The sequence below is a fragment of the Belonocnema kinseyi genome, chromosome 9 (assembly GCF_010883055.1).
Source record: "Belonocnema kinseyi isolate 2016_QV_RU_SX_M_011 chromosome 9, B_treatae_v1, whole genome shotgun sequence".
Classification (NCBI taxonomy): Eukaryota; Metazoa; Arthropoda; class Insecta; order Hymenoptera; family Cynipidae; genus Belonocnema; species Belonocnema kinseyi.
The window spans coordinates 97,760,841-97,780,753 of NC_046665.1; the positions used below are offsets into that span (position 1 = coordinate 97,760,841).

General features: G+C 29.7%; 1 protein-coding gene across 1 annotated transcript in view; it reads left to right on the plus strand.

Annotated features, from left to right (window-relative positions):
* The window catches only part of LOC117180300 (cyclic nucleotide-gated cation channel alpha-3-like), a 375,315-nt gene that overhangs the window by 266,464 nt on the left and 88,938 nt on the right, over positions 1–19,913 (plus strand). The gene's annotated exons all lie outside the window — the stretch shown is intronic.

Sequence of the window (19,913 nt, forward strand, 5' to 3'; positions counted from 1 at the left end):
GAATTTTTGGTATTCCTAAGTTTTACCATTATGTATTATAACCCATTCTGAAATTTTACCTTTCTTAAATTTTATCCGTTCCGAAAAATGAACGGGTCCCCATCATCTCAACTTCATATTTAGAGTATCATGATTTATAATTTTCGTAAAATCAAAATTTAGGGTACCGAATCTCCACCGAGTACTAAAAAAGCAAAAAGTATATTAAATGCACAGTAAAAAAAATCAATAAATTGGGTGCCGTGCTCCTACAAAAAAAGAAAGATTTCTGAGCCTGTTACGAAGTTAGTTAACTCGTTTAAACCCCTTCTCACATAATTTCTATACCCTACTCCCCCTTCTCCTCTTACGTTTCGACACTTCCCCTTCCCTCCCCAATTACTTTCCTACAATTCAACCTTCGCTTCTCCTCCCTTCTTCATCTTTTTCGTATACTTTCTCCTCTCCTAGCTTCCATTGTACCTCCAACATTCCTGCTCACTTTCCGTACAACCCCTCTTTTCATTTACCACTATTTCTCCAAATTGCGCTTTCCTCATTTCTTTGTCACATTTTTGACTTCCCTTCTCATGATTCGCCTTTACTTCAAATACTTCCTCTCCCTTTGTTTCTCATTATTTTCCTAAATTTCCCTGTTCGCATTTTCTTTACTTCTTTCCCGTAATTTTCCACTTATCCTTTGCCCTCTCTTCCCTTTACATCTTCTACTTTTCCTCACCACATGTCTCTTTACTTTTCCTCCACCTCCTATTCTTTTTCACGATTTTATTCTACTTCTCGTCCCCTTTTTTCCGTAAATTCCCCTACTTCCTCTCAGTTCCATACTACCCCTTCTTCTTGTACCTCGCTTCCACTACTTCCCCTCACCACTGTTTCCCTTACTTCTCGATTTCCCTAATTTCTTCTCATTTTTCCGACTTGTCTTTGTTTCCCCTAGACCTCATCCTCTTACTTTCCTAATTTCCTCTCCCTTCTCTACTTTCCCAGCCCTCCTTTTTCTTAATTCCTCTACTGGCTACCACTAAATTCAACTGCTTCCCGTCATCTTATTTTACATCACTTCCCTATTTTCCCTTCCCTATCTTCTTCTGATGATCCTGCATTAATTTTTCCTTACTTCCCTTACTTCCCATCCATTATTTATCCTACTTTTCCTTGTTTGAAAAAGAGTACGACGGACAGACGAACACCCGATTTATACTATAAGATTTTCTGTCCAGGGCTAAGAAACACTACAAAAGTAACAATAGTATCTTATGTTTCTCGAGTCAAATAAAATCCCTTCCTCATTGGAGCATACGATATTTTTTATAACAAATGATTGACTTCAGACATTGCTCAAAATATAGTCATGATCTCAACCTATATTGGATTTCGAATAAAGGAAGCATGATTCACGGTAATTTTAAGAGTGATTTATAGTACAAGACCATAAATTCTCTATAGTTCAATTAAAAAATATTCATAAGATTCCGGAAATTTATGGAAGTTTGCGGTAATTGATGATAATTTTTCAGGTAAATGTTCTAAATTGCCAAAAATAACCTAAAATTCAATTTTTAACATTTTTATAAATTCTCGTGAACGCTTGAATTGTTTTTGTAATTCATGATAATATAACAGGCAATTTATGGTAACTTGCCATAAACTTCCCGCAATTCAATTTAAAAATCTCTATAAATGGCCGGAAATTTATGAAAATTTTAAGTCATTTATGGTTATTTTACAGATAAATCTGATAACTTACCATAAATTACCTAACATTAAATTTTAAACATTTTGATAAATTTTCAGAAATTTATTATTTTTTGTAATTTATGGTAACTTTCCATAAACTGCACAAAATTAAATAAAAAAATTTCCTAAACTTCAGGAAATTTATGGAAATTGTCAATATATTATGGTAATTCCACAGGTAAATATGGTAACGCACAATAAATTACCCAAAATCCAATTTTAAACTTTTCATGAATTTCTGGAAATTTATGATTTTTAGTAATTTTTGGTAATTTCCGGACATTTTTGGAAATTTCCAGTATATTATGGTTGTTTCACAGATATATATGGTAACTTACCATAAATTACCCAAGATTCAATTTTAAACATTTTTATAAATGTCTGGAAATTTATGAATTTTTTTGTAATCTGTTGTAGTATTACAGGTAATTTATGGGAACTTGCCATTATATGCACAAAATTAAATTTAAAACTGTCTGAAATTTATGAAATTTATGAAAATTTTCGGCAATTTATGGTAATTTTACAGGTAAATATGGTAACGTATGATAAATGAAAAAAAATTAAAATGTAAACATTTTTATTAATTTACGGAAATTGTTTTGTTAATTTAATGTGAAATCACAGGTGTTTTCTCGTAACTTCTATAAACTGCCCAAAATTCAATTTGAAAATCTCTATAAATTTCATTAAATTTTCGGTAATTTATTTTAATTTTACAGGTAAATATGGTAACTCAACAGAAATTACTCAAAATTCAATTTTGAGTATTTTTAATAATTCCGGAAATTTACCTAATTTTTTGGTAATTTATGGTAATATTACATTTAATTTATAGTAATATTACAGGTAATTTATATTAAGTCACCATACATTGCTAAAAATACAATTAAAAATGGCTAAGAATTTTCGGAAATTTATGGAAATTTTCAGTAATTGATGATAATTTCACAGGTAAATATGGTAACTTATCTTAAATCACCCGAAATTCCAGTTTGAACATTTTTATACATTTCCGGAAATTAATGAAACTTCGTGGTAATTAACGTTAATATTACAAGTTATTTATGAAAACTTCAAATAAATTAACCAAAATTAAAATTTAAAAATTTAATCAATTATACATGGTAAATTTCTATAAGTTATCGCAAAATTCTATTATCTACAACGAAAATTTCATTATTTACCTCTGACGTCACTCATTGCTCCCTAGAGAGTAAAAATTAGAGCTTTAGTCCCGTTTCATAGATGTTGAAAAAAAGCTGAAATTATACATCCTTCAGAAATTTTTGTAATCTTTCAAAATAAATAAAATCTTTAAAATAATACAGATTTTTTTTAATTAATCGGGAGTAAATTATTTAAAAACATATCACATATTTTAGTTTGTATTGGGATAAAAAAATTGAATTGAAATTTTGTTGAGAAAAATCGTTTGCAACAATCATTTTGTAAATTTAAATGATGAGAATTGATAATAGGACAATTCCGATGGCCCTAAGACTACAAAAAATTACATTTGAGAAAACTCCGTGAATTATCTACATGAATTTTTATATTTTTAATAATAATGTTGCAAGGAAATCAAATTTGTTAAATTACAAACGAAACTCAAATAGGAATAGTATCTAAAGGACTTTCGTTTCCAGCATGAAAGTGTAAAGTAGTGGGAATTGTTGATGCTGAGTTTTTCTGATATTGTTGTGAAATTTGAGGTGAGTGGATTGTGGAAGTGTGAAGCAGGGTGTAGATGTGAGAGATTAATTGAGGGATGGTGAGATTGCAAAGGGGAGGTAGATATTTTGGAGGATTAAGACAGATTTGTGTGGATGTTTGTTTGGAGATTTGTGACAGGGTGGGAGGATCGTTTTGACGGATTGGTAGTAGCAGTGTTGGGTAGCGACAAAGAAAGGCGAGACAGGTACCAGACAGCGACGGTAGATAGAGGCAGGGAAGTATAGAAGGCGGGAAAGTTTGAATTTTGTTCATGGCTAGCGGAGCGAGCATCTCCGCGGAAGAAACAGAGTTAGAGCAGAAATTGTTCAGTACGCCGAAAGAAGAGATAAAGAAAAGGAAGGCAAGGGGGAAGTATAAAAAAAACTATAGAAAAAGAAAGATTAAGAGTAAAAAGCGTAGGGCCAATAGAAACATTTATCAAAAGCAAGAGAGGGAGAGGGAAAGCAGTGAAGAGAAGGAAGATATCGAGGAGAGCGTAAAATATAAGAAAATGTTTAGATCGCCGCCGGAAAAGCAGAGTTTGGTAGTGAAGAGCGATAATAGTAAGAGTGCTGACGGTAGCGGAGATGAAAGTGAAGTGTCGATGAAAGAGGAAAAACTAATGGAAATTCGAGAAGTGATGATAGAGGTAATGGGGATTTATGAAAAAAACAGGCGAAAATGGGAGAGGAATTAAAGAAGGAAACTAGGCGGGAAATGGCTGAAGTTGAGAAAGAAATAAAAAATGGGAAGTAATCAGGTAAAAGTTAGAAAAGAGGATGCAGTCATTGGAGCAGAAACTAGAGAAGCAGGAAGAAGGTAATAATATAAAGTTAGAGGAGATGAAAGGTAGGATGAAGAAACTTGATAGCTCGAACGAAGATTGTGGTGGGGCGAGAGTGGGAATAAGGAGATGGAAAGGCTGAGAAAAATAGAACAAAGAATAGAAAGGGAAGGAAGAAAATTAAACATAGTGATAAAGGGTATAAGATTAGAGGGGAAGGAGCTGAAGGAAGGGGTGGAATAAGTACTAAAAAGGATTGTTACTAAGGTAGAGATAGAGGAAATGCGAAATGTAGGAAGGGAAGTGAGAAGAGGGGAGATAATGGTACTAGTGAAACTAAAGAAATGGAAACATAACAGGGAGGTGATGACAAAGAAGAGGTTATTATATGGTAGTCCAGAGAAAATAGAGGATCATTTAACATGGGTAGAAAGGAAGATGCAGTATAAATTAAGGAAAATAGTTGAAGAGAAACGAAAAAAGAGAACAATGGTTAAGTATGGGGAGATTCAGATAGATGGAGTATAGTGGGATTGGGATGAAGGAAGGGAACAGATAGTAAAAAATGAGGTGCAGAGAACCTAGAAGAGGAAGGAACGGGAGATAGGAAAATAAGAAATAGTAAGAAAGTAAAAAAGATGAGAAACGAAAGCAGGGAAAAATGGAAGATTTATTACTGGAATATAGCGGGATTGGAAAGAAAGAATAGGGAGTTTATGGGAAATTTGACACAATGGGATGTAGTCATAATGATGGAGACGTGGCTAGATGAAAAGGGATTGGAAAAAGGAAGGGGAAGGTTACCAAGAGGTTAAAAATGGCAAGTGCAAAATGCAAAGAGGAAGAATAAAAAGGGTAGAGCAATGGCAGGAAAGATGATGGGAGTAAGGAATGAATATATAACAGGGAAAGATTAGAAAGACAGGAATGAACAAAAAGAAGGAGTTATAGTAGAAAAGGCAATGATGGGAGGAGAGAAGTGGAAGGTAATGGGGATTTATGTGAACGGAGATATGCAGGAAAAAGCAGAGGAGATTAAAGAAATGATTGAAGAAAATAAAGAAGAGATTAGGATGATAATATGTGGGGATTTCAATGCGCGAGCAGGAGACAGAGAAGGAAGGGAATGGGGAGAAGAAGAAAATCCAAAGATAAGGTACTAAATGGGGAGGGAAAAACTAGTTGAAGACCTTGGAGGAGTTGGAATGGTATATCTTAAACGGAAATATAGAAGGGGATAAAAAAGGAGAATATACAGGCTCAGGGAGTGAAAGGGGAACGGTAATTGATTATGTGATAGTGGATAATGACGTAAGAGAGAAGATTAAGAAACTAGAGGTAGGTGAATATATTGATTCGGATCACATTCCCTTAATAGTGACATTAGAGGGACAAGAAAGCAATAGCAATATGAATAAAAGGGGAGCAAATATAATAAGTGTAGGAAAAGGGGATTGGTCAAGGGAAGGAAAAGAACAGTTTAGAGAAAAAATAAGAAATATCAAAATGGTTTGCGGAAGAGGCGGAGAAGGATAAAACGAAAGCTGATGTATGGAAGGTAGTAAATAGAGAAAGAAAAAGAAGAAAAGGAGTAAACCAAGATATTGAAATGATAAAATGGAAGAAATGTTTTTTGGATTTGCTAGGAGGAGTAGAGAAAAAGTTGTAAAGGGAGGAAAATATGGTAGGGAAAGAGATGAGGAAAAGCCATTTCAAGGGAAGAAATAGTTCAAGTTTTAAGAATAATGAAGGATGGAAAAGAACCTGGTATAGATGAGATTCCAAATGAAGTACAGAAATATGGAGGGGAGGAACTAGAGGAATGGACATGGATAATGTGTAATAGAGTATGGAGAGGAGAGGTGTGGCCAGAGATATGGAAAGAAGGAGTAGTTATACTAATAGTAAAGAAAGGCAAGGGAAAGGAGGTTAAAAATTAGAGCGGGGTGACGTTGATGCCAACACTATATAAAGTAGTTGCAAATATTTTATCGGAGAGATTGAAGATAGAAGTTGAAGAAAAAAAGATCGAGTCATTGAATCAGACAGGGTTTAGAAAAGGAATGGGGGTAATAGACAACATATATGTTCTGAACTATCTAGTAAATAAGAGAATTGAAAGGGAGAAAGGGGCAATGATAGCAATGTTCGTAGACTTAAGGCGGCGTTTGACTCATTAGGCCGAGGAGAAATAGAATAAGTTATGATAAAAGAGGGGGAAAGAGAGGGATTAATAAAAAGAGTATCAGAAATTTTTAGAAAGACAAAGATCAGGGTACAGGTAGGAGAGCAAGTAGGAGATAGTTTTTGGTTAGTGAGAGGTGTGAGACAAGGGTGTGCTCTGAGCCCACTTTCATTTATTTTATTAATATCAGATTTGGAAGAAGAAATGAGGAAAAAGGGTTGGGGAGGAGTGAGATATGGGAAGGAAAAGATATATACACTGGCATATGCAGACAACGTAGTGTTAATGGCATAGGATGCAGAAGGGATGGCGGGATTAATTACAGGATTAGAGAAATACTTAGATAGGAAAAAGGTGAATGTAAATGAAGAAAAGACAAAAATAACGAGGTTTAGAAAAGGAAGGGGAAGGAAGAAAGAATGGACAGGGAGATGGAAAGGAATAAAGTTAGAGGAAGTCAAAGAGTATAAATATTTGGAATATATCTTTCAAATGAATGGAGATCATACAGCTCATATAAGAGAAAGGATAAAAAAAGCAGCAGGGGTAATAAAACAGATATGGGCAATAGGAAAACGAAGGTTAAAAAAATTGGAGATGGAAAATGTGGTTATTTAATACGTTGGTACGGCCGGTATTAGGTTATGGAGAAGAGATATGGGGATGGAAAGAAATGAAAGATATCGAGAGTTTACAAGGAAGGTATATAAGGTGGACACCAGGCGCAGACTGGAGGACGCCAGGATATATGGTGAGAGAAGAAACGCAAAGGGATAAGTCAACTTTAAGAGCGGGAAAGAGGGCATGGAAATTTGAGACAAAGCTGAGGGAGGGAAAGGGAGGGTAGTTGGAGAGAAAGTGTTTGATGGAGGTAGAAGAAAGGAGAGCGAGGGTGATCGAATTAACGAGATGGGAAGAATAAAGGAGGGAGTTCTCTAATGATAGAGAAATAGAAGACGGCTCTGGAGTAAACTATAAAGAATTGGAAAAAAGGGAGAGGGAAAGACAATTAATAGAAAGATGGGGGCGATTGAGAAATCAAAATACAAGAAATGGTATAAGATGATAAAAAAGGAAGGGGTGACAAATTATTTAGAAAAGGGATGGGGAGAGAGAAGGTGGACCAGAATATCAAGATTTAGATCGGAAAACGAGGTAAGGGAGGAAATGTACTGGGAAAAAGAAGAGAACAGAGAGTGTAGAATATGTGAATGGGACACTCTCGCTTTCGTTCGCACGCTCACTCGTTTACTAATAAGTCCTAAATTGCGCTATCGCAGGAAATAGAAATAAGGAACTAGATATAACACTTTATGTAAATAATTGTATATAATTTCATATATAGAAAGGATAAGATTGTAAAAAAATATAGCTATAAACGGAAAGATTGTAAGGAATGGAAGTCATGTAAACCCTTAGGGGACACATAATGAATAAAGAAGAAGAATAGTATCAAAATATATTAAAAGTTTATTCTGATAAAATTGATGTTATTAAAATCAGAAAATTAATTGCTGCAGTTAATATAAAATCAGTTAATAATAATAGGCTTTATTTGATAATAAAAAACGTGTATGTGGCAGTGGGGCCACATGGCAGAAGTGAAACTTTGATGGATTAACTTCGAAATTTTTCGGGAGGAATCATCATGACTTTTGGGGAGAGCACATAGAAAGAGAGCGCAAAGAAAGTATATCTACAAGCTTTGCTTAGTGTGACAGTAGTGGGGATATCGAAGATGAGCCTTAGAGCAATTGCGAATCACCGCACAAAAGGCAGACGCGATTAGAGAGAAAAGGTATAGCAAGTATATTTTCAGAAGAGTCACTAATTTTAATAACATTCCTTTTATTTAGGTATAGTTTTCTTCTGAAATTTTTTATTATTCCTAATTAGCTTCATTTCTTGATTATACGACGTTAATTACCATTATCATGAATGAATAAAATATGAACATTCATTTAACTAGAGAATAATGGAGAAAATATAAAAGATTTTGTATAAATATATTTTTTACAGATAGAGTCGTAGGTCTAATTCTTTAAAGTGGAGAAAATTTTCTTTGGAGAGAGAATTCAAAGAGCACAGAAATATTGGAAATCTTTGGCATGCGGACAGGTAATAATGGTTTTGAGCGCTTGGAGAATCGAGAATCTCTTTTGTAGGGTTTCCTATCGAACGCTTGAATCCTCGGAATTTTCAACGAAAGTGCAAAGCGAAATAAGTGTAGATATACCAAATACCAGAGAGGCTATTATTTACTTCTATCCTTTGCATGCGCTTTTCTACGATAGAAAAAAATAAGTTATTTTCTTCACGCTCTTTTTCAATTTGAATGTAAAATTTATGTATTTTATAGTTTCTATTATCTAAAATACGAAAAATACAGAAGAAAATTAAGTATTTTAATAAATGATAATTAATACAAATTTTCATCTCAACTTCAGAATTAATATAATTTTTTACAGAAAAATCAATGTTTTTATTTCTTCTAATTGCTCAACTTTAATTCACTCTCCCGGGTTTTCGAAAATAATAGGGAAAAATCTTAGGATTACATTTTTTGAAACTATTTTTTATCATTTTAACATTTCTGAACCTTCTAAATAATGATTTAAAATGTCATAATTGTTTTAAAACTTTTTAAACTTTTAAATCACTTTTAAAATCTTTCAGTTTTCCTACAATTTTTATAAATCTTGCAAAAAGAAGATTGTAAAAAAACTAATTTTTTTAAATAAAAAATCGTTTACAAGTTGCCGAGGTACCGTAAGAAGTTTTTGTTCTCCCTAATCCTTTCCGAATGCTTTCAAATTTTTTAAAATTTGAATCTTTTGAATCTTCCGTATTATTTTTCTTTAATGTTGGTGATCCCTTAAAATGTTTTTAGATATTCATCAATTTTATTTAAAACTTATTTCTCAAAATAAAAAATCATTAAAAATTTTCCCAAGAATTTTTGAAAACTTTTATCTTCTTTTGAAAGCTTTGAAAATTCTCCAGAAGCTTATTTTTTCGAAATCTTCAAAGAATGATATTTTATTGAAACCTTTTAAAATGTTTTTTTATCATATTAAATTTTTCTTTCAGAGCTTTAAACGTTCTAAAAATAAAACTAGAAGCCTTTTAAGAAATTTGAAAGGCTTCAAAGAAATAAAAAACGTTTTTAAGTTTCCTATAAAAGTTTTAAATGATTCTTTATTTTAATAAATTAATTTGAAAAGAAAATTATAAATGATTTCAAAACATTTTAAAAGATAGTTAAAGCACGACGATTAAAAAAATCCGATAACTTAAATTATCGACATTGTGGAATTCTCGAAAAATATATTTTTCGTCAAAAAAATTTCCTAGATCATAAAATTACTGACAGTTAACATTCATTACTGTCTTTAACAGTACCGATATTCCAAAAATTTCTTGCATAAAATTGTCTTATTTATTATGTCATTATTTAACTATTCCTAATTGTTTGGACTCGTGAACTTTCCTAGTTTTGAAGATTTTCATTTAAAAATCTGTTTAAAATAATTAAAATAATTTCAATAATTACCAAATATCTTTAAGAAAATATTTGACTTTCAACATTTGTTAATTGTGGCATTAACTCCTAAAAATAAAGAATTTAATTTAATTTAAAAGAATTAATTTGGAAAATGTTCCAAAAAATACTGTCCTTAACATATATTTGATATAAAACTAATATTTTGCATTATTGGGGGCACTTCTTGGGCACAACATAAGGGGATTGGGAGCTCAAATGTACAAGTTATTTCTCATTTTTCCATTTTTTCGAAAACCGTGATTATCCCCTTTAAAACCCCATCTTAATTTCAAGAGCCCAGGGCCCAGGTTAATGTCGATCAACTTGAAAAAAAGGAATTTTTTCTCGAAAATTAACAAATTCGAAGATATCGATCAACAAAAGTCGAAAATCGCATTTTTTCAAATATAAATTTGGACCACCTTAAAAGACAATTAAACAGATGTATGTTTGTCTGAAAATGCCAATTTTGCACTAAAACCCCTGACCTAACCTATAATTCTTAAAATATTGTAAATATTCTTTAAATTCTAATTATTTTTTCATTAATATAATTTTCAAGGAAAAATACTTGCATAATCCAAAAATTTTAAAAGATTCTAATTGTTTTGCAAACTTTAATTATTTTTATATAAAAATGACAATTCTCGATATAAAACGCCAAAACATAACCTGATAATTTTGAAAATGATATATCTTCGTTGAAATCGAATGCTTTTTTATTACAAATTTTAATTTCCAACAATTCAAAGCTTTTGAAGCTTGAACTTTTAAACAAAAATAATTTGTGAACAATTTCGAGCAAAATAGATAAACATAACCTAAAACTGTCGCAATTTCTAAATATTCTTTAAAATGCAACAATTTTGTATCTTTTACGAATTCTATTTTTTTCTTTTTTAATTAACTGTTAAAAGATTTCAAATCTTGTTCAAATTACAATGGGTTTTGTGTTAAAAGACCATTTTTGGTGTGAAACGCTAACGTAACCTGATATTCTTTAAAAAATTATGAACCTTTAAAAATTTAATGATTTTTTGCTAAAAAGAAGCGATTTCCTGTAAAGAAAACTATAAAACTTAATACTGTTAAAAAAGTGGAAATCTTTTTCAAAATATAATAATTTTGTTTTAAAATATTAACTTGTGTTTAAAACGTTAACGTAACCTAAAATTGTTAAAAAATTATAATTTCTTAAAATCTGATTTTTTTATCAGAAATTTTCATGTTTAAATCTAATTATTGTTTATTAAAAACATCCATCTCCGAAACGCAATTCTTTTGCCTTGAAACTTCATAAAAATAATAATGAAAAATTAAAATCAGAATAAAAATAAAGGAAAAGTAAAAATAAGAAATCAGAGCCCAAAGAACGAGAATTGTGCTGATAAATTATTAGGATAGTTTTTTTTTTTTTGTTTTCACGAGAATCGGGCACTATTTATCACATAGTAGATATTTATCGCGAATTCTTAAACTAGCTAAAATTTTGCCTCATATTTTCGATACCGTAAACGAGGAGTCTGATAGATGAGAAAAGTGAAGAAGATAATTATTTTTTGATTTTCAGTTGAAAATTACTTTGATAAAAAATGCAATGAATTGTTTTTAGTAAAGGTTTTATTTTTATGAGCATGGGTCATCAAATCCAAAAATATTAACGAAATCAAGGATATTAAGCATTTACAATGTTAAGGCATTCGGAAAAAGGCACATCGTAAAAAAGATAAAATTATTTTTTATTTTGGTATATTTAAAAAAATTAATTAAAAAAAATTAATACCTAAATATAAATTTTCATCAAATTCCTAAAAATTAAATATTTTTTTTACATTCATTACTTTTGAATGATTTTCAAATTTTTGAAGCTTTTCAATATCTTTTCAAATTATTCAAAGTATTTCTTAAATTCTTATCATTTTAAATTTCCCCAAAAATTTAACGAAATTTTTTTTAATAATCATGAAACCTTTGAAAATTCTTAAAAGCATCAAACTTTTCAAAAACCTACATTTTTAAATCTTAACATTCACTATTCAAACTAAAAAATCATTTTACATTTTCCAAGGAATCACAAAAAATTTTTTTTGTCTTTGAAAAACTTGCAAATTCCTTAGAAATTTTGTTTGTCGAAATCTTGAAAAGTTGACATATTGTTTTAATCTTTTTAAATTTAATTATTAAATTAAATTATTTTATAATAAATTTTAATTTAATAATTTTATCGTACAGTAATTCGTGATCTTTATAAACACATAAACACATAAACACACAATTTATTTTAGTGAAATATAAGTATGCAGAATGCTTCAACAATTTTAGGAATTATTTGAAGTTTTAAAGGAATTCAAGAATAATTTTAAATTGAAAAATATTAAAACTAATTAAAAATTAAATGTAGGTTTTTAAATGTTTCGCAAATACTATTAGAAGCTTTTCAAGCATTTTGAAAGTTTTCAAAATATTAAAAAAAAATATTCTTATGAATTTTGGGAACATTTTTAATAAGTGTTCATCTCGAAAAATTAATTTCAAAAGAAAATTTAAAAAAATAATTTTCAAAGAAAATTGGAATAATACCAAATTAAAGTATTCTATCAATTTGTAAACTATTAAACAATTCTTTAATTGTTTTGATTCGGGAATGTTCGAATTCAGAAATTTCTTATGTCGGCAATTTTGTAATTTCGAGAATTTTTTATTTCTTCTTTTTCTTCGGGGAATTTTTTTCTGAATTTTCTAGTCATCCCCTAAAAATGTAAATAAAAATAAATGACTAAAAAATCCGGAAGAAATAAATGACCAAAGCTGTAAAATTTCCAGAAAATAAATTTTTCGAAAAATAAATTTTTCGAAGTATAAAAATACCAAACAGGAAAATTTCTGAATAATAAAATGCTACTGCGAAATCGCCGACATTAGAAATTTCCCTAATTTAAACAATAGAAATAAATCTCATTAAAATTACTTCTATTATTTATGCTTTTTAATTCAGGAAGTTTACAGTTTCGAATATTTTATTTTTTCGCATAATTATAATTTCTGATGTTTCCTATTTTGAATATTTCCTTTTTAGTAATTTTTGAAATATCAGCAATGTTATTTTTCGGAATTTTTCAGTCGTCCCGAAAAAATGTTAAAAAGATTAATTAATTTTTTTGGACTATTACATTTTTAACAAATTTTATGAAAAATTTGAATCGCTTCGAAAGATATTTAGAAAGTTCAACAATTTCAATAAGATTGAAAATACATATTTTAAAGGTTAGACAAATTTTGAAAATTTATAAAATATTAAAAAAATGTTTTGAAACCTTACAGGTGAAAAATTGATGTACTATCTGTCAATAATTTATGGATATACAGAAATTTTTTTATAAAACATTTTATTTTTAAGATTTTATTTGTTTCATTGCGAAAATATTTATATTAATAGAATTTAAATAAATTAATAGCAAATATAAATAAAATATGCCGACAGCAGGAATCGAACCTGGACTTTCTCGTTACAAACTCGGATCCCTACAACCTGATCTAACCAGGAATTGAAAGATTGTCGCATCGTGTTCCATGTAAAGTTCGTGGCTTCTTTTCAAAACTATTTTTCCCGAGAAATTATTATTAGAAGGAGTATAAATCCCCAAAGAATTAAGAAATTTCATTATTGCTTTTCTTGAACTAAAAGAAAGAGAGTAGTTTATAAATTTGAAAGAAACAGATCGTTTCACTGATATTTTAACGACTTTGCTAACATTAATCAAAGGGGAGTTGAGCTCGAGTGTTCTAAGGCAGATCTTGAACTTCCAGGAAAAACCTCACAGATATGGAATAGCACGGAGAAAAGAGGTGGCAGGAGAAAAAGATGTGAAATAAATCCAGAAGATACGCTGTAGTTACAGCCACCGTAACGGAGATTACCCTAATCATCCAAAAGACCAGCGATTTGCTCCCTTTCCTTTTTTTATTTTATTTTTTTTTCATCCTTTCTATTTTCATTCTTTTTCCATGTGACCACCAACGCTGCATTAAAACGGGAAGGATAACTTAGCAAAAGTGGAAGAAGTGCGATCCAATATTTCACAGTTAAGAAAAAGTTTCAACTTTCTTCCTAAGTGGTGAATTTATTAATAAAGATGTCCCATTGATACTTTCAATTTATATCAATTTTCTCTCCATTTCTCATTTCTTCAATTTTATCTCAATGTTTCAAACCTGAGGCCTCACAGACCGACCTGGCAGTAATAAAAAATATTTATAACTTTGAAAAACGATAATTTATAGGCAAATTGTGAAAAAAATGTACAGGACGTGATTTATGAATTCTCGTGTTTAATTACAGTCAAGAAATCTCAAAAAATCTTTACGGATTTACAAGTTATGTCTTGAAATGTATGAGCATATTAAAATATAATATTTTTATTTTAATTTCTCGCATAACTCTTAGGAAAATCGTCGCAAAGAACACAAATTTGCAGGAATTAATTCCCGAAATCTTATCTTTAATTAGAGCCAAGAAAAATACAAAAATATTAATAGGTTTTTGAGTTATGACTTAAAATGTCTAAGACATTAAGCAACTTAAGCTGAAAGTGAGAAAAATTTGAATTTTTTGAACAAATCAGTATGATAGTCAAAATATTTGTCCAATTTGGACGCTTGTTTTCAAATTAAAGCTAATTAAATTTTGTAAAAAATTTAAAGCCTGATTACAAAAAATGTACACGAAACTGGATGTGGAAAAGTAAGAAAAAGGGTCTACAGACCGAGCGTCACTAAAAATCATTGATGAATTTAAGACACAATAACTCGGTCGGAAATGAAGCTAAACATTTGTTTTTCATATTAATAAATAATATATAATATATATTCATATATTATTATAATTATTAATAATAATCAATAATTAAGTAAAAAGTTTAATTAAAAACGACAAGAATTTCCCGTATTTTACATCTCAATGTTAACTTTTGTTTTGACCCAGACAAGGTGTGGTAAAAATCTGGAATTTGCAGACATTTATTTTCAGAATATTGTATATAATTTGAGTTAAGAAAACTTTTTAAATCTACACGGGTTTTTGAGTTATTACTAAAAAGTCTAAGCGTGTGCAGATTTTTTGTTTTTTATTTAAGCTTATTCAACTCTTGTAGGATTTTAGAGGACAATTTTATAAATGTTGTTTTTACAAAAAACTGCGTGAAGAAAAACAAAAAAAATTATTTTTATTCAAATAATTTTTGACCTCAGAAAAAATTCTTTGCAATAAATTTTTCGTTTAAAAAACTGTTTAAACAAGAAAATTGAAAATATGAAATGAAAAATGTGTTATCAAATAAAACTTTATACAAATTTTACCTAGTACTTCGAAATCCTATAAATTCACTATAAATATTTTATGAATAAATAAGTTATACAATTCTTAAAGATTTAATTTGGATATTTAAATTTTCGTGTATCTTTATATTTAAAATTTAATCGTTTATTCCAAAACTAAAAAATGTCACAAATGGAGTTTTGAATGCTGCAATAATTTCAAATAAGATGAGTTTGAAATTGAATTTTCATATCGAAAGCATAACTAAACAATTATTTTCGTTTATAAATTATCATAATTTGAATAATTTTAATTGAAGCTTTATAAGATTTTTTAATGCTTCAAGAATAAATAAACTTTTGACTACTTAAAAGCCAGAAATGTAAAATTTATAATTTCTGGAATTTTCATTTAATACTTAGTACGGTATTTTTTGAAAAAATTGTAATTGATTCAATTGATTCTGATTTGCTTTGTAGAATATTGGAAACTTCAAATTAAAAAAATAGATTTTTAAGATTTTGAGTTTGTAAATGTTTATTTTTAAACATCTAGCATTTTAAAAAAAGCATGTTATGATGATAAATATGGAAATTTTTTATTATGGATGTTTCAAAATGAAAATTATTCAATTTTAATAGCTTTTATGTCCTTTCAAAGAGAAGAAAAACATAATTTTTTCATTTGAAGATTGCCGTATATTTTAACCTTTGTATCATCATCTATTTAATTTGGAAAACTTTTTCTACCTATTCCAACTCAAAAAATATTAATTTGATTCGCTTTGCAAATTAAAAAAAATATATTGTCTAATCTTTCAAATAAAAAAAATTAAAAGTTAAGCTGACGAAATTAAATTAAATTAAAATAACGAATGATAATTAAATTTTTTTACAATTCATAATTAAGCGTACATTCTAGATAACTTACAAAACTTAAAAAGTGCTTTTTTAGCCTTGAATCGAATGATTAAATGTTTTAAAGTTAAAAACTAGTGCAATTAATCTTAAGACCTAAAAGTGCCTAGCGGGACATCTAAACAAATGTTTAAAAATAAAATTTACAACAATATATTTTTTTTAACAAAAGAAAGAAAATTATGGAGAACCCAACTACAAAGTTTTAAATACAGGTAAAATTTCGAAATATTTAAGTTAAGGGGTCTTCCAATTGGGTGAATTTGATTTAAATATGTACTTCAAAAGATAAAGTCTTTTATCTTCAAATTTCCAAAAATTGGCAATACATAATATAATATTATTTTTAAATTATAAACGGAAATTTAAATATAATTACTGTCCTACTCTTTATATAATATAAGAGACATTTTTATTTTATTTTTTGTTATTTTCCATAAATTTATAGGCCAATTTCAACAGAACTTCTGGAATTTTGAAGCAATATTTAATTTTAAAAGTATATTCGCAATCTCGCTTGAAAATTGTCTCATCAGCTGGAATAGAAGACTTTTTCAAATAGAACTGACATACTAATAAGGAAAGAATAAGATACCTCCATATAAATAACATGACTTTTTACGAACTTTTGATTTATAAAAGAATACATCAGGAAACATTTTTCCCTTGACGGTTTTGTTCAAAACTCTTTGAATAAATTTTTTTCCAAAAGAAAATTACTTATTCTTTATTGCTGCTCTATTACTGATAAGAAACAGCCGGCAGAAATGATCTATCAGCCCATTTCTTGAGCTGTTGCTAAGGTCTCTTAATTTTGATAAAATTAATATAAATTTTTTTTCCTAAGGATCGTACAAATGGTAATAAAATTATGTTTCTTTTAAGCTCAAATTGAAGAAAAAATGTCAATCCTTACTTCTATTTTAGCGAATCCTTACGCTTCTTGTCTAAGCAGCTTCCGTTACCTTTTCCTTTCACTTCTCTTTTTTCTCGAATTTTCCATTTTTTGCGCGTCCAGTCTTTCATTCTTTTCAATTCCTCCTTTAATACCCTTTATTTCTTTAATAACACCTGATCCTCTTCACCCTTCCCTAAAACCTTTACCATATTCTCTTGCCAGCTTCTTTTATTTTCCTGTAATCTTCTACATCCTTCCCATACATGCTTCCATGTTTTCTTCTCCCATTCACATATTCTGCAATTTCAGTTCTCTTTTTTTCTCAATACCTCATCTTACTTTCTTTAGCTCGCTTCTCAACATAAATCTTGGTGTTCTGGTCGATCTTCTTCGTCCTTATCCCTTTTCTATATACATTGGTACTCTTTTCTTTTCAAATATATTATATAATTTATTTTGCTTTTAATCCTTAATAATCCTCCATATTTCGGTTAATTGTCATTCCCTCTCTCCTTTTTCCAATTATTTACAGTTCACTCCAGTCCCGTCTTCTATATCTCTATCATCAAAGTACTCACTCCTTTCTTCTTCTCTCTTCTTTCTTCTGGAGCACCTAATTTATTTCTTCGCTGTTTTTCTCTAACTATATTTCCAGGCGTTTTCACTTTATCCCTAGCTTTCACCTTACATACCTTTCCTGTAAATCATCACTCTCTTTAATTTCCTTCCATCTCTATATCTCTGCTCCATAACATAATACCGGCCATACTAGCGTATCAAATTACCATATTCTCCTTCTCCAATTTTCTTTAACCTTCTTTCTCCTCTTCCTTATATCTGGTTTATTACACCTGTCGCTTCTTAGTCCTTCTTCTTATATGAACTTCATGATCTCCACTTATCGACAAGGTATATGCCAAATAGTTTAACTCCCCTACTTCTTCTAACTTTACTCCCTTCTATCTCTTAGTCCATCTTTCTTTCTTATCCGTCGTTTTTCAAACTTCATTATCTACGTATTTTCTACATTTAAGTAAACATTTTTCCATCTCAGTATTTCTCCAATCGTGTAATTAAGCCCACCATACCCTCTTCATCACCTGCCATGAACACTATATTGGCTTCGTATGCCAGTGTATATATCTTTTTTCTTTCCCCATTTTAAATCCCCTCCATCTTTTTCTCTCCATTTCTTCCTGTAAGTCTGAGATTCATATATTAATTAATAGTGGGTTTAAAGGACATCCTTGTCTTACTTCTCTCACGAACCAAAAACCATCTCCTTTTTGATTTATCTCTATCTCTGCTCTTTTTCCCACCTTTATCCTGCATTTTTTCAATCTGAAAGATGTCCCTTCTAATCCTTTTATTCACTAGATAATTTAGAACGTATAGTTCGTCCATGAACCCTATTGATTTTTTAACCTCTATTTAATTTTTTGGCTCTATCTTTTTTCCTAAACTTCTATTTTTTATCTTTGCATTCTGTATAATCTTCAACCACCTCCTTTTTGTCTGTCTTCACTATCGGTACCAAAAGTATTTTTTCCAGGACTTCGATCACCCTTATGCCCTCCATACCCCTATTAAACATCATACATGTCTATTCCTTTAGTTCTCCCCCCACTCTTCCCTATATTTCCTGACTTTATATGGTAATTTTATCTATACCAGGTGCCTTTTCATCTTTAATTATTCCTAATACCTTTACTATTACTTCCCCTGGTAAGTCCTCTTTTTCATTTCTTACCCTATTAAATTATTCTCATTCTCTAACTTTCATCTCTATCTCTTCTAGTAAGTCCATATAATATTTCTCTCATTGTACCATCTCAATATTCTGGTTTATTCTTTTTCTTATTTTTCTCGCTCCACTGACCACCTTCTGAAGATCTTATGCCTTCGTATCCTTCTTCGCCTCTTTTACAAACCTTTTATTTTCCTCCTTTTATTTTCCGATTATACAATTCAGTATATTCCTTCTTTTTCTCCTATATTCGTTCCAAAGACTTTCCTCTTTCACTTTCTTCATTCGTTTCGCACATTCTTCTCCAACACTCTTTTTCTTGTTTCTATCATTATGTCTATCTCCTCATTTAAATTTATCTCTCCTATTTTAATACCGCTGACCTTTTCCTTAAACTTTTCTGTTACCTCTGTTGACCAATTCCCTTCTTCTGCTCTTCTCTAACCTTTACTAAATTTCAAGCCATATTATCAATACTCTTTTTTTCTTTTAATTCCATTAATATAGGGAACTGATACAAATCTGTATACTCTTTCTTAACCTTCATTCTTTTCTCGTCTTTCACTGTTACATAATCCATTACTGTTCTCTTTTTCCCTCCTGAGGACTTTTAAACATTTCTTTCCCTTATTTAGTATTTTGTCTGTGAATTTTCATTCTCGCTCTCGTCCCTATTCCCCTCTTCCTCCACCTGCTGTTCTAGCATTAAAATATCCTATTATAAGCCTAATATCTTCTTTATTTATTTCCAAAAATTCTTTCATCGCCCCTGATTTCTCCTGAATATCATCTTTTACATTTACTGTTAAAAATGTATGGTACCTCACATGTATTAGAATTTTACAATACAAGTCCAGTAGTCAGTAAATCGACACCTATAAAGGCGAAAAATTAAACAAATATAAATCAATGCTCAGGACACTTGTTCAAGAAAAAAAATTTTTTATGGATTCAAAACTACAGAATTCAATACAAATATTTTATTATTATAATATTAATATAATATTATTTCAATACAATACAAATTACAGAATTCAAGGAATTTAAGGAATTCATATAACGCCCGGAATT